The sequence below is a fragment of the Phascolarctos cinereus genome, unplaced genomic scaffold (genome assembly GCF_003287225.1).
Source record: "Phascolarctos cinereus isolate Bilbo 61053 unplaced genomic scaffold, phaCin_HiC Scaffold_1;HRSCAF=81, whole genome shotgun sequence".
Taxonomy (NCBI): Eukaryota; Metazoa; Chordata; class Mammalia; order Diprotodontia; family Phascolarctidae; genus Phascolarctos; species Phascolarctos cinereus.
Window position 1 is genome coordinate 160,569,796 of NW_027555514.1, and position 11,230 is coordinate 160,581,025.

At 42.2% G+C, this 11,230-nt stretch overlaps 1 pseudogene; it reads left to right on the plus strand.

Annotated features, from left to right (window-relative positions):
• The first annotated feature begins 271 nt into the window (after window positions 1-271).
• On the plus strand, window positions 272-766 carry LOC110217346 (calmodulin pseudogene; annotated as a pseudogene).
• The last annotated feature ends 10,464 nt before the right edge of the window (window positions 767-11,230 follow it).

Consider the following 11,230-nt stretch of genomic DNA (forward strand, 5'->3'; position numbering starts at 1 on the left):
GAAAACAGAAGGAGATCCAGAAGGGGACACAAACAGGAAAACATTGGTACTACCATGTTGGCTTACACACACACACACACACACACACACATTTAAAAACAAGCTGTTATGTAACAAATTCACAGTTTCATATGTAATCCTCTTTTCTGGGTTTTTAATATGGAAATGTTTATTTTTGGTGATAATTTTCTAGTCTATAATTTTTTAAAGTTATAGAATCTGAGTATAGCCATCAAGTATAGAGAATGTCTATACCAGTAGTCCTAGCAGCATGGCTGATCAATTGATAAATGAGCAGATTCAGGAATTCAAAAAAGCCTTTTCACTATTTGACAAGAATGGAGGTGGTATTATCATAGTATAGGTATTGGGGGCTGTAATAGGGTCACTTGGGCAGAACTCCATAGAAGTCAAATTACAGGCTATGATTAATGAAGTACATTCGAATGATAATGTGACAATTGACTTTCCAGAATTTCTGATGATGATGTTGGTGGTGGTGGTGGTGGTGGTGGTGGTGGCAGTGGTGGTGGCAGCAGCAGGAAAAATGAAAGATACAAACAGTGAAGAAAAAATTAGAGAAGCATTTCATTTATTTGATAAGGATGGCAGTAGTTATATTAGTGAATTTTGACATGTAATGACAAACCTTGGAAGGAAGTTAGCAGATGCTAAAGAGGTTGATGAAATGATCAGGAAAACAGATATTGATTATAATGGTCCTAAAAACGACAAAAAGTTTGCAAAAATGATGACAGCAAAGTGAAGACTTTATACAGAATGTGTTAAAATGTCTTATACAAATTATTTATTTGCTTTTTCTTTGTAGCATATCTGTAAATGGTCCCTCCTCCTCTTTCTCCTTCTGTCCCCAGCATCAAAAGCATATGCAAGTATAGGCATTAGGACTTCATTCCTCCATGTTTTTCTTCCTTTTATCTTACTGTCAGCATTCTGAAACTTTACTTTGGAAAACTGATCTGGTAACATGTTGCAGGTGGCATTCTCTGAATATATCTAAGCCCTTCTGAACATCTAAACTTAGATGGAATTGATCAAATGAGGGAACATCTAGATTATGTTTTTTTAAAAAAAAGGAATCATTTTCTTCAGGAGCTAGCTGTCAGCATGTTGCTGTTGAAGTGTGGAACTGTAAATCTGTGCGCACTAGGGACAGTCAACAATAGGTACTTAAAGTTGTACCATTGCAAAACAGGTACATTATCCAGATACTTATATTCTCATCCTAGAAAACCATACTCATGCCAGAAAACATATTATTTTGTTGCTTGCATTTTATTTTTAATTTTTTTTAAAAAACTTTGTTTAGCCACTTAGTAAAAAAAGAACTTTGCTCATGGTACAGTTTGCCTCAAATCTCTATTCTGTTGCATATTTGTTTTCCAATTTAAAAAAATTACAGTAAAAATATTATACCATAGAGTGCTTCAGGAGTGGGTTGGATTCAGGGACCTCAGAGGTCCCTTCCAGCTCTGAATGTCTGCAATGCAACATTACAAATATGAGAGAAAAGGCAAAGAGTGAAGTCACTGACAAAATACTGGGTCAGAAGAACGGGCAGGTTTTAGGGCTTTTTCTTCTTCCTTGCACCACTGCCCCTTCATATCCAAATAGTTACCAAGTCTTGTTGATTCTACCTCCACAGTCCATCCCTTCTGTCCACTCAGATGGCTGCCACCCTAGTTCAAGCCTCATCTCATGTCCAGACTATCACAATAACCTCTTAATTAGTTTCTCTGCTTAGGGCTGCTCGTAACAATTGGAATGAGGGTTCCTTGAGTTCAAGGAGTTTAGAAATGAGGGAGAAAATAATAAATTTCTCCAATCTGTTTCAATTCCTTCATTTTGTGGCAAATCCTTCTCCAAATGAGCGTTCATAACTCAGTAACCCTGGTTCCACATTAGGGAAAGAAAAAAAAAGTCCTCACAAAAGACTTATGAATCCACAGGAGATTTATTAAAGTGTATTCTTTACAGCCAGCTGGGGCCTCCCAAGGCATGGAGATAGCAATGGCTTGCTGTAAATCCTCTAAATAAACCCAGATCCAAATTAGGTAATGATGTGACATCTCCAAAGATGGCTTCAATTTTCCCTTTTGCATAGAAATTCCATCTCTGATTTCTATTAGAGATGCTCCCTCCTTTTGGGAGGGTTCCAGGGTAGTGAATGGTGGAGCAAGGTGTTATCTCCTACCTCTATTTGCAGATCTATGCTTTGGATCTTGGAGAGAAGTAATTTATCGAAGAAGATAAAAGTCTGAGACAGTAATTAACTGATTTCCTCAAGGTTCACTAACAAGAACCTGGAGGGGCTCATCTGTGACACCAAGTGTGTTGGGGATGTTTTGGTCAACCTGACCCAAGTCTCTCCCTGCTATACTTCATCTTCCAATCAATTGTCAGTGTTCTTTCTAAAGTGCTTGTGAAACCTGGATAGTATTCCATGCTAGGAAACTGAGTTGCTTCCATTTGAATTGTCTAAGGAAGATTCTAAAGATCACCTGGCAGGATAAGGTACCAGACACAGGTCCTTTCTCAAGCTGAACTGCCAAGCATTCAAACTCTACTGCAGAGAGGGCAACTCAGATGGGCTGGCCACACTGTTTGAATGACAAATGTACACTTGTCTAAAAGATTATCTTATGGAGAATTCACACAAGGCACGTGCTCACATGGTGGTCAGAAGAAGTAATACAAGAACACTCTCAAGGTCTCTCTGAAGAACTTTGGTGTCAGTTGTGAGACATGGGAGATACTGGCACAGGACTGCCCAGCATGGCATGCCTGCAACAAAGAAATGCTGTGCTCTATGAGCAAAGCAGAATTGTTTTAGTTCAAAAGAAACCTGAGATGGACAAATTTAGAGACACTTCCACTCCAAATGTTCACATGGGCTATTTGTGCCCAACCTGTGGTAGAGCCTTCTGAGCTTCCATTGGTCTGATCAGCCACAGTCTGATACAATGTACCTTGACTGCAACAGAGAGATGTCATTTTGGTCTTCTTCAAGAATAAAGGACAACCACCACCAAAAGTGCAGTTCTGACTATGTCACTCCCTTCTGTCCCCCAGTAAACCTCAGTGGCTCCCTATTTCTTCTAGGGTTGTCTGTTCGGTGTTCAAAGACCTTCATATCCTGCTTCTCCTACATTTCCAGTCTTCCTCTCCCTTATGATCCACCAACCTGACATCCTCTGTGATCAGTGTCATAGGCTTCCTTACTGTTCCTCTTATAAGATACTCCATCTCCTGATTCTGGGCATTTTCATTGGCTGCTTCCCTTGCATGGAATGCCCTCTCTATTCATCTCCACCTCCTGGCTTCCCTGGCTTCTTTCAAGACCTAGCTAAAATCTTCTCCAGGAAGCCTTTACCAATTCCCCTTAACTCTAGTGCCTTCCCTCTATTAATTAGTGACAATTTATCCTGTACCTAACTCCTTTGTACACAGTTGTTTGCATGTTGTCTCTCCCAACAGACTATGAGATATTTAAGAATAGGGACTGTCTTTTGCCTTTCTTTGTATCCCTAGCAATTAACACCATGCCTGGCACCTAGTAGGTTGTTCAGGGTCACACAGGTAGTGTCTTGAAGTGGAACTTGAACTTAGTTATTAACTCCCAGTCAGTCCACTGTGCTATCCACTAAGCCATTCTGCCTTCATTGCGCTACCATTCAAATATGTTTCTCTTGTCTCCAGTGTTAAATTCTAAGTTCCTCCAGGACAAAGACTACATCTACCATTTCCTTCGTATCATCCCACAGGGCCTAATATAATGGTTTATATGGAGTGGACCCTCCATAAATGCCTGACTACCTGACAGCTGGCTCTTAGGTTTGGAAGACTGTAGACTTCATACAAAATGACTGGTCTAACCATGAGACAAAGATGCTTTATAATTGGGGACAGGTTCAGACCACCCAAGGTGGTGTCATTCACATGAAAAATGCTAAGGGACTGCAGGACATATCCCAAATCACCATTGTACAGCTATAGGTCAAGAAGATGAACAGACTCTGAACTAGTGGGTCAGCAAAAAAAAGACTTTTGATTGAACATAGAGAACCCCTGTAATATGCATGTTCATAGCAAGTAAATGCAGCTGTTGGGATTTCCTCCATAAAATCAAGTCCTACAACACAGGTATCTGAAGTATGCAGATATTCTCAGCCAAAGCTTCAGCTCCCAATTCCTTGTCACTTGGATAATGTGTTCATGTAACCTATTTACAGGACTCTAGAGATTACTGCTTTACTTTGGGGGGAAAATCATTCTACAGCTTAGCAGGAAAAGGATATCCTCTCCGTAACTTGAAAGGAAACTGGAGACAGTGCTTTATAAAAAATGTATTAGTTGCAAGACGAGAAGAAACCCATCTGAGGTATAAGTGCATTTGACACATGAGTTCAGAAGAAAATGCTGTCTGAGCTGTGGGGATTTGGCGGAGACAGGATTGGGAGGGGGATGGAGGAAAGGTAAAGGAGAATACCTATGAAAAATAAAATAAAACAAAAACAATCAGTGGGTAGAGAGTTGTAACAAAGCAGAGCTCAGAATGTAACTGTTTTCATGTTGGAATTGTAGTCATTTTTGTCCCCATTTCCATGTGCACTTACTTATATGAGCAGCTTTTACTAATTATGTGTGTATATATTTTATACACACACACACACACACACACACACACACACACACTTATAGACTCTCAGATGCAGAAGGAACAGCAGAGGCCTTATAGTCCAATATGTACCTGAATGAGAACCTTCCCTATACCATCTCTAACAAGTGGTCATCCAGTATTTGCTTGAAGACTTCCAGAGCTGTGGAACTCACTAGCTCCTAAAACAGGCCATTCCACTTTTTGTTGACTTTAATTGTTAGGAAGTTTGTCCTTAAACTGAACTTAAATTTACCACTCTAGAGCTTCCACCCATCACTCCTAGCTCTGCCTTCCAGGGACACATAGAAAAAGTTCAACTTCTCTTCCACCTGAGAGCCTTTGGAATACTTTCAGACAACCATCAAGTTCCCTCCAAGTCCTCTCTTCCTGGCTCTCTGGCTTCCTGGGTTTCAAAAGCATGCCTCTCTACTGCTGGCTTATCCTGGAACTTCCCTCAGTTCTGGGGACCTCCTTTCCCTGGAGCAGCCTATCACCTTTGCCACGTACCGTCTTGGATATTCCTCTGCAAGGTCTGGACCCCATTTTCCCATTGATGAGTTCCTCCTGGAGAAGGGCCCTGCCCAGTCTTCTTTCATCCTCCTCCCAGCCATGTTCCTGACATCCTGGAGTTCAGAACCATGCCCCTGCACCAGTAACCTTCCTTCTCTATTCCCTGTCTTCTTTTCAGCCCCCTCTTGAATGTCAAATTGCCCTGTTAGAATGTAAGCTCTCTGAGGGCAAGGTTTCGATTTCTTTTTGCTTGTATTTGTATCCCCAGCATTTAGCACAATACCAGGCATAGTGAGTGCTTAATAAATGCTATTTCCTGTTCCTTCTCCAGATTAAACGTTCTCAGTTCCTTCAACCAGTCCTCAGATGTTAGGATTTTGAGCTCCTTCTTCACCCTAATTGCCCCCTTTTATAGGCTCTCCAGCTTGTCCATTTCCTTTCCTAATATGGTGTCCAGACCTGAACACAATTAGGTATGGTTATCTTTAGGGGAGGCAGAGCCTAGGAGGGGGTGTACTCTGGGCATAATGGATGACCATTATAAGAGTATGAAGGTAGGAGATGGAGCGCTACATGTGAGGAGCAGAGAGCAGGCTAATGCTGCTGCACCATACAGCATGTGAAGGAGAGTAATGTAGAAGGTGTTTGGTTTTTTTGGAAGCAATCAGGGTTAAGTGACTTGCCCAGGGTCACACAGCTAGTAAGTGTCTGAAGGCTGCATTTGAGCTCAGGTTCTCCTGACTCCAGGGTTGGTGCTCGATCCATTACGCCACCATTTGTCCCAGCAATGTAGAATGTAGATAGAAAGTTAGTTTGGGGGGCAGCTGGGTGGTGCCGTGGATCGAGCACCAGCCCTGGAGTCAGGAGGACCTGAGTTCAAATTCAACCTCAGACATTTGACTCTTGCTAGCTGTGTGACCCTGGGCAAGTCACTTAACCCCAATTGCCTCACATAAATAAAAATAAAATTAAAAAGAAAGAAAGTTAGTTTGGAACCAAGTTGTGAAAGGCTTTAAAAGTCAAAGACTTCATATTTTATCCTAGAAACAGTAAAGAACCACTGGAGTTAATTGAGTAGGGGGGATGATATGGTCAGCTCTGGATTTAAGGAAAATTCACTTTGGCAGCTGGGTGGAAGGTAGATGAGAGTGGGGAAGGTGGGAAGACCAACCAGGAAGCCAGCTGCAATACTCCAGGTGAGAGGTGATGTGGGCCTACACTAGGGTGCTGACTGTCATTAGCCATACTTATGGAAGGAATATTTTGAATAATCCAAAATAGCAAATGATCAGTAAACGATTTTCTCTGGAATGTGTTTTTGTGCCTAAATTTGCAGATGGCTCTCACTCTCTCTCTCATATTCTGGGAATTCACTGCTATTAAAAAAAAATGGGGCCAACAAGTTAAGATCCAAATGAAGAAGGAGAAAGAAAGGAGGGAACTAGTCAGTTTGCTCAGTCATGATCATGATTTGGTCATAGGCAGATGAACTTCTGGAGGCGTTTAGTCCTTGCCTAAAAATGTGGAAGTTGCTCATGGTGTTGAGGAGCTTGAGTGACCCAGAAAGGAGCATCATGACTGTTGTCCATGATAGAGCTGCATTTCTGATGTGTCAGCTGAAACGTCGAACAGTTCATCTCTGAGAAAGGGTGTTAGTGACTGGATCACTGCTCTGCTAAAAACAACAACAAAACTGTTGTTATGGTTGTTCAGTCTTGTTTGACTCTTCGTGACCTCATGACCTTGTGGACCATACTGTCCCTGGAATTTTCTTGGCAACGATACTAGAGTGGTTTACCTTTTCCTTTTCCAGTGGATTTAAGCAAATAGAGATTTAAGTGACTTGCCTGGGGTCACACAGCTAGTGTCTGAGGTGACATTTGAATTCACATCTTCCTGCCTCTAGGCCTAGTGTTCTATCCCTTCAGCTACCTGGCTGCCTCTAACAAAACTCCACATGGCTCTATATTGCAATTTTTTATATTTGTTAATTTTTTTTGGGGGGTAATTGGTGTTAAGTGACTTGCCCAGGGTCATACAGCTAAGTAAGTGTCTGAGGTCAGATTTGAACTCAGGTCCTCCTGACTCCAGGGCTGGTGCTCTATCCACTGTGCCATCTAGCTGCCCCTTTTATTACAATTTCTAAACTGTAGGTTTATCAGATAATCTTTTATATTCTTTGAGTTCTGTTTCTGGGTTCTGTATTCTGTTTCTTCTGTCTCTCTCTAATACCAAAGCTTTTTTTAAAAAATTGTTTTATAATACATTTTGATATCTGATAAAGAGGTAGACTTTGAGTCAGGAAGACCTGGGTTTAAATTCTGCCTCATACACTGGCTAGCCATGTGACCCTGGATGAGTCACTTAACCTTGTTTGCCTGAGTTTCTTCATCTGTAAAATGAGCTGGAGAAGGAAATAGCAAACCACTCCAGTATCTTTGCTGAAAAAGCCACAAATGGGGTCACAGAGAGTTGGACATGACTGAACAGCAACGACCAAATTAAGTGCATTGGCCTTAAAGGCCTGTAAGATTCCTCCCTCCTCTAAATATGTGATCCTATAATCCTCATTTTTCTTTTTTTGTAGTTCTGTATACTTTCGTTCATGAATTTTCCCATGAGAATTTTATTATGACATTAATTCTATGGCATTTTAATTGATATTTCATTAAACCTCTACGTCATTTTGGGATATATTGTCATTTTCATTATATTTGCTTGACCTAACCATGAGCAGATTCTTTCTCCATTTTCTTATGTCCCTTTTTCTAGATCACATCTTAGGCTTTATCATAGTCTATTTTGTATCATATTTATTTGTGTGACTATAGACACCCTCCCCCACTCTCCCCTCTCTGCCTGCCAGGTAGATTATGAGCACCTTGAGAGCAGGAAGTATATCATGTTTTGTCTTTTCATCCTCAGAACCTAACACAGCACCTTGCTTATAGTAGGCACTTCATGAATATCTGTAGTGTGGAATTGAATTATTTCCCACTTTCAGATGGGAAAACTGAGGCCCAGAGATATTCACCCAGAATCTAGATGACCACCTCTAAGGGATGCTGCAGATGAGAAAGGAATATGGAGCTAGAACTCTTGAAAGTAGGAGTAAGAATGTGGGAACCATATACCACCTGAGATGGAGTCCGACATTTTTAAAAGTAACTGCTTCCCCCCAATATTTTAAAAAATGACTGGCTACTTCCCAAGTGGGGAAATAGATGGAAATTTGAAACAAATTACTTCTCTTTCTCCCAACACTTCCCCCACCTGTTCCCTAAATAGGAAATATTTTTGGAGTCTATTTTTTGGAACTCTGATGTTGTGAATTACTACATACCACTGATGTACCCTTAACTGGTCCAGACCTAAAAGAACTCCTGCTTTGAATAGAATCCTTACAGAGAGGAAGAAGTAAGGCTGTGCTTAAGTTTTTTGTTGGTTGATTTGGGAGGACAGGAGGGGTATAGGTAGGAAGCTATGGTTTCTGCAAGCTTTGGGTCTCAAATTTATTGTGCTCTGTCATTTGCAAAAACACACCCCCTCCCCCAGTCATCTCATTGGTTACTAAAACCTGGGTGAAGGTGATTATCTTCATGTAGTGGAAAGAGCCGTGAACTAGAGGTCAAGATCATAGGCTCATAGGATTTCAAGCTGGAAGGGCCCTCGGAGACCATCTGATTGGCCTAAGGTCATACAGAATATAAGTGTAAGAAGCAAGATTTGAGCTCAAGTCCCTTGATTTCAAATTTAGCATGTTTTCCACTTCATTTGGGTTTGGGTTTCAGGCCTGACGTTTACTGACCATGTGCTCTGAACCAGAGCTAGCAGGGAGTGAATGGGCTCCAACCATTCCAGCTGCCAAGTCTTGGGCAGGATTCCCCCTCTTGAGATGAATGCTTCCTACTTCAGTTCCTGTCAGGGACCTGCGTGGTTGCTCTCTACTGCCCCAGGCTGCCCTCATTACAGGCTGTCAGTTAATCCATTTCTTGGGCTGTCTTCTCATGCTGGTGAAGCAACTGCCCCCCACAACTGTTCATCCAGGGGACTCTACTTCTACTCCAGACTTCTAGACTCAGTAGGGCCAATTAGAGCCGAGGAGTGGGGGACCACGGGTACCTCAGCAGCAGCTACCTTTGTCTCCCTCCATCCTATCACTAGCCCTCCTTGACTTCTAGCCTCTACTGCCCTCTACTTCCACTGTACCCTTTGAACCCCCTCTTCTATTATATGTTACAGTAGAAATATCGCTGGACTTAGAAGACTCGAGTTCTAATCCTGTCTTTGTCACTTACTGCCTGCGCAACATTTTATTCCATGGGCCCCAAGGCTCTTGTCTGTAAGGACAGAATTGGACTAAATCACCTCTGGGCCTCTTTCTAGCTGCAGATCAGTGATCCTCTAGATCTAAGATCTAGAGAACCCTTCCTCTTATGTTCTTCTTTCTTTGGGTGCTGACTGGAACCTTGCTGTCTCTTGGCTTTCTCTTCAAGGTTGCCTGCTCCTTTTCTCACCATCCCGGACTGATGCACAGGACCAGAAGAGGAGTTGCCCACTCACCCTCCTCAGTGATATCTTCAGACCTTTTTTCTGCCCCCAGCATCCAGCACCCAGCATCATACTTCTCCCCATCCTGTTACTGTCATCTTGTGGGTCCCTCCTTCTCAATAAATTCAGTACCTGCCTCACAGCTTGATCTCTTCAGATTCCCTAGTGAGTACTTTATCATCCTCAACTCCCAAGACCTCTGTGATCTCCAGTCTACTTAAAACCACAATGAAGAGACACATCCTCAGGGAATTTACCCCAGGTATCAGAATTCCTTGTCCTGACGTTGGATTTCACATCTGGAACCTCAGTTCCTCCAGGACCTTGGTCAGGACCTTCAAATCCAGCCTCTGACATTCACTAGTTAAGTCATTTAACCTCTGTCTCGCTGTCTCTCTTTCACATATGCACATGCACACACGCTCAGACATACACACACACACACACACACACACACACACACACACAGAGTGTGGGGTGGGTGAAGATATTCAGATAATAGTTTTCAAAAAATATCCACATACCCACCCCAGCCCAGAAAGCTCTGCCATGTGTGGTGGAGGCTGACTTAATATTCTAGCCTTTCTGCTTCTTATGTAACAACTGAGGCATGGAAGCAGCACAGACCGATAACCATTAGGTTGCTCAGTGGCTAATGATGCATGCCTGAATTGTTGCACCAGGCAAGGTGAAGAGGATTAGCAAGATGGTGGGTTATCCTGGGCATTCCTACCATTTTGTGAATCAACCAAAACAGTCGTTTACAAAGGAACAACACAGGGAACAAATACCAGGTAGGAGAGCCAGTAAAATATTCTTTTTCAGAGAGCTACCGAGAGAGATCATCTATAAGAGAGAATCCCAATCTACAGAGAAGGGAGGATGGGGGTGGGAAACAGACAAGTGGGAATTCTGAGTTTCTCATTCTAGGTCAGCTATTTTGTTTAGAGAAGTCGGATAGCAACCAGCTAACTCCTAAGGGAACATGATAGCTGTCCTCAAATATTTGAAGGGCCGTCATGTGGAAGAGGGATTAGCCATTTTCTGTAGCTCTGGAGGGCAGAGCAAGTATCACCAGTGAAAGTTAGAAGGAAGCAGATTCTGAGTCACTGTAATGAAAAGCTTGTAACAATTAGAACAATCTGGAAAACGGACTTGGCTACTTTCTGAGGTAGTGAGTTGCCCATCACTAGAAGTATCCAAACAGAGGCTGGACAACCACCTGTGAAAGATATGATTGACAAGATTCATGCTTGAAATACTAGATGCCCTCTTAAAACCCTAAAAATTGGGGAAGCTAGGGGGCATAGTGGATAGAGCACTGGCCCTGGATTCAGGAAGACCTGAGTTCAAATCCAATCTCAGACACGTAACACTAGCTGTGTGACCCTGGGCAGTTCACTTTATCCCATTGCCTAGCAAAAAACCCCTCCCAAAACCCCAAAACCTCTAAAAGTCTATAATTGGAGTGTCTGAGAGAATTGAAGA